At 41.5% G+C, this 4,927-nt stretch overlaps 1 pseudogene; it reads left to right on the plus strand.

Moving 5' to 3' along the window:
- Positions 1-1,749: 1,749 nt before the first annotated feature.
- Positions 1,750-4,924, plus strand: LOC108375341 (uncharacterized; annotated as a pseudogene).
- The last annotated feature ends 3 nt before the right edge of the window (positions 4,925-4,927 follow it).

Genomic DNA, 4,927 nt, shown 5'->3' on the forward strand with positions numbered 1-4,927 from the left:
CCGGAATTTCTGAGAATATTTGAAGACTAGAGCACCAATTGAGAGTTGCAGGTATACGTTGTTCCATTGAATTATATTTCGAAATTGGTTGTAATGGGTGATAAGTTTACAAAAGTAACCCAACTCCACTTAATTAATAGCGCCGGAAAAAGAAAAAGCTGCGATGTAGTTTTTAAGAAAGAGATAACTGTTAATTTTTAAATTTTGTCCGTAGGTTTTTATTTTAAAATTTGGTAGAATATTCCTACTTAATATTCGCAAAAAGTCTCGATAAATACCGAATAACTTCCTAAAAGCCTCGGAGATGACGAAAAATTTCTATAACATACAAGGATAGTTAGGCAACGGCCTGAAAAGTTTTGAAAAATACCAAAAACATTCCGAAGAAAAAACATGAAACTATTTTAAAAGTTCCGAGTAATCTGAAAATGAAAAAAGTAAGTACACCAAGAAGTTCCAAAATATCACAAAACTTTCCGAAAAGTAAAATCCGAAGTAATTTCAAAAGCAGACGAAAATCCCGAAAAACTGCGAAAGTAAAACAAAAAGGATTCGGGAAGTGCCTTAAAAAGTACTCGAAAAATAGAACACGAAGTATACCAAAAAGTCCGAAAAATATCAAAATTTTCGTAAAATACCACTAAGTCTGAAAAATACAACTTTATTAATCACAAAAGTTGCCAAAAATTCTGAAAAGTCGCGAAGAATATCGAAAAATTAAATGCAGTTTTCCAAAATGTACCGAAAAATAGAACACGAATTATACCGAAAAGTTGAAAAATATCAACAAAAGTCAGAATACTCAAATTCGAAGTAATTTTAAAAGCTCTCAAACATCCCGATAAAGTCCCAAGGACAAACAGTAAGCATTCAGAAAATTCCTGAGTAATCCCGAAAAGAAAAAAGGAAATAGAATACGAACTACACCGAAAAATATCAAAACTTCCGAAAATATCTAACAGTCCGAAAAATAAGATCCTAAGTAATCTCAAAAGTTTCCGAAAAAGTTAGAAAGTAAAACCAAAAGCATTTTGAAACGTTTCGAAAAAAAACTGACAGTCACGAAAAGATCGGTCAAATTTTCCAAAAGAAATCTAAAATTTTAAATAGTTTACATATGTATGTATTTTCCTTGTCAATGCCCAATAAATGCAAGCTCATGTAAATAATTAGGAATGAAAAATGTAAATATATTTTTTGTTTACAGTCTCATCAAAAATTATGCACTTTTTGGTTCTCTCAGGTTGCTACTGAATGCAGATTGTGCAGAAGATTGTGCAGTTATATAAAAACATTCCGCACAAAATAATTTTCTCCGTGAAAGGGCTTTAGTTCAATAAAGCTCTTACAAAAGCTCTATAAAGTGCTATTGGGTAGCATTTTACCCACAGAAGGAGCCGGTGCCAGTTATATAAAAACATTCCGCACAAAATAGTTTTCTCCGTGAAAGGGCTTTAGTTCAATAAAGCTCTTACAAAAGCTCTATAAAGTGCTATTGGGTAGCATTTTACCCATTGGAGCTTTAATGCATATTCCTTAGGGTTTCGCTATGGGGTTAAACACAGATTCACGAAAATTTAATCTATTCCATTTTCAGTATATTTATAAAGTATAGAGCTTTATCAGCAATTAGCGTGACCTGCGAAAACCTGGTATTATCAACGAAATTACCACAAACATACATACGTATGTATATACTTATACAAATATGAGCTTTTACAAGGTGCGCACCAGTCTTATCTCGCTCACTAGTCAGAGCAGCGTGCACATTACTTAAGCTTAGCTCTGAAACCATAATTACGAGCATATTCTTATGTTTGCCATGCTTGCCTAAGCTAAGAGCGCTCAATGCCGGACCAAGGCGAAAACAAAGCACCTAAGTCATGGCAGCGAAAATAAAGCTAAACCATGCTCAGTGCCATTTGAGCCGCAGCAATATAGCGACAAGTCGACGGAAATTAAATTTCAGCGCAACGTCAATGCAAAAAAAACCTTAGATGGGAGACAAAAAACCATAGAAAAAAGACAAAAAAGTTTGAAAATAGACTGTGAAGCGCAAAATGAATCTATTTTAGCGCATTTAAACACGGAAACGCCACCCACGCTTTCTCCTGTCGGCGGCATAAGCTGCAAACGTGCACAGTTTGTTTGCTTCACGCTTTTGTTCTCTACGTACTTGATTTCGGCAGTGAGGCCACAATTGTTCACCCTTTGACGTCGCCAAATGGAAAGTAGAGCAACAGTGTAACCAAGAATTTTCCATCAGTTCTACAAAAAACGTTCACGAATAAAGACAAGTGCTTTGCGTACGCGACACATGACAGTAAACTTTTTTGAGCACTTTTTGCACTAGATCTACATATACGTACCACCAGCTGTGGTCACAATTGCGACGTGAAATTAAATTTTCTTTTCGCTGCAGCTTTGTTGCACATCAACAGTGACTGGCGAGAAGATATGCAAAGTATTTTAATTTGAAAGTTTTGTAAAAAAAAAACGGAGAAAAAACTGGTATTTTTCCTTATTTTCGGCCGAAAGTTGCAGCAGTTGTGGTCGTCCCGTGTCGCTGCAAAGGGCACTTGCAAATGAAAAGTTTTGAAATTTTCGCCAATCAATTCCTGCAGCTGCTACGTGCCGGTGTGAAAATGTTATCAACACATCGCCAAGTGCATGGCTTGCTGTTGTTAGCTTTAAGCATTGCACTTGCATTGGTGCATGCCACANAGCAGTTGTGGTCGTCCCGTGTCGCTGCAAAGGGCACTTGCAAATGAAAAGTTTTGAAATTTTCGCCAATCAATTCCTGCAGCTGCTACGTGCCGGTGTGAAAATGTTATCAACACATCGCCAAGTGCATGGCTTGCTGTTGTTAGCTTTAAGCATTGCACTTGCATTGGTGCATGCCACACCCGCGCCAGCGCCAGCGCCAGCACCAGCACCTACTGGTGTCTCATCGACCCCACCAGCAACCAACAGCGGCGCACCTAATGTGAATGCAGAGACGGATGTGCTGCGTTTATCCTACGAACTCGAGCGTTGGCTGGACACAGAGAAACGTCCTTGTCAGGACTTCTATGGCTATGTTTGTGGCAAGACAATAAACAGCACAAGGGAGCAAGTTGAGGAGCGTTTGCAGCGCGAACAGCAAAAGTTTGATAAATTCCTCAGCGCCAATAACAACGATGAACTGCTCGATGCTGAGCTAAAGCTAAAGCAATTCTATGACTCCTGCAAAAGTGCGCGCTCGGTGGAGGAACTGAAGGCATCGTTTATGTATCGACAAAGTGGTGGTTGGCCGGCGATTGATAGCGCCGCCGCAATGTTGCGCCGTCGCCGCGCCATGACATGGATGGATGTGGTTAGCGCCTTCCACGAGGCGGGGGTAAATTACTTTTTCACCCAACACGTTGAAATTAAGTCAAATAAGCGAATTGTCTATCTGCAAGTGGAAGATGTGATGCGCTACACGTTACGCAAGTTTGAGCAGTTGGTGGGCGATGTGCTGGTCGAGTATGGCGTAGATGTGGATCGTGGCAGACTAATTGCTCTGGAGATATTGAACTTTGAACGCAATCGACGTGAGATATTGAAGAACGAGTTGAAAGAGGTTGACACAGAATACACATATGGCGAGTTTAAGGCTTCTTCTTTTGGTACAACGCTGCAAATCGATTGGGATTTNCACCGACCCCACCAGCAACCAACAGCGGCGCACCTAATGTGAATGCAGAGACGGATGTGCTGCGTTTATCCTACGAACTCGAGCGTTGGCTGGACACAGAGAAACGTCCTTGTCAGGACTTCTATGGCTATGTTTGTGGCAAGACAATAAACAGCACAAGGGAGCAAGTTGAGGAGCGTTTGCAGCGCGAACAGCAAAAGTTTGATAAATTCCTCAGCGCCAATAACAACGATGAACTGCTCGATGCTGAGCTAAAGCTAAAGCAATTCTATGACTCCTGCAAAAGTGCGCGCTCGGTGGAGGAACTGAAGGCATCGTTTATGTATCGACAAAGTGGTGGTTGGCCGGCGATTGATAGCGCCGCCGCAATGTTGCGCCGTCGCCGCGCCATGACATGGATGGATGTGGTTAGCGCCTTCCACGAGGCGGGGGTAAATTACTTTTTCACCCAACACGTTGAAATTAAGTCAAATAAGCGAATTGTCTATCTGCAAGTGGAAGATGTGATGCGCTACACGTTACGCAAGTTTGAGCAGTTGGTGGGCGATGTGCTGGTCGAGTATGGCGTAGATGTGGATCGTGGCAGACTAATTGCTCTGGAGATATTGAACTTTGAACGCAATCGACGTGAGATATTGAAGGACGAGTTGAAAGAGGTTGANTTAAGGCTTCTTCTTTTGGTACAACGCTGCAAATCGATTGGGATTTGTACTTTAAGAGCGCGCTTGGCAAACCACTGAAGCAAAGCGACACTGTTGTGGTGCATAAGAAGACCAAGCTGGTAAAAGTTTTCGAATTTCTGCAGCAAACAACAATGACGCGATTGCTGAATTGGATTTGGATTGACTATTTGATGGGTAAGTGTCTTGCATGAAAGTTGGCTCCCCTTATAAAGTAGTAATTTTTTGCCTTTTTGCGCCTTCCATTTTTTTTTTGCAGACAAGAGCAGCGCTGACTGCCAGGCACTCGCGCAACAGTTCTTTCAGCCCGTCTACCATCACATTGTCGAACACGCCTTTCTCGATAAAGTGCAAATGGCGCAGCTGTATTCGAGCATCGGTCGCGCCTATGACGACCAACTGCCCGCCAGCGCTTGGATCGATGAAATGTCCCAGCAGAATTCACATCTCTTTCTGGGTCGCGTCATGCATCTCACCCTTAACGGCGATGACAATTTAGACGCCGACTGTGCCAAATTACAAATCACCAACCGCAATTTCTATCGTAATCTCGAGAAAGTGCAGCGCA

The sequence above is a fragment of the Rhagoletis zephyria genome, unplaced genomic scaffold, assembly GCF_001687245.7.
Source record: "Rhagoletis zephyria isolate East Lansing unplaced genomic scaffold, Rhagoletis_zephyria_1.1 Rzeph_scaffold_08768, whole genome shotgun sequence".
NCBI lineage: Eukaryota > Metazoa > Arthropoda > Insecta > Diptera > Tephritidae > Rhagoletis > Rhagoletis zephyria.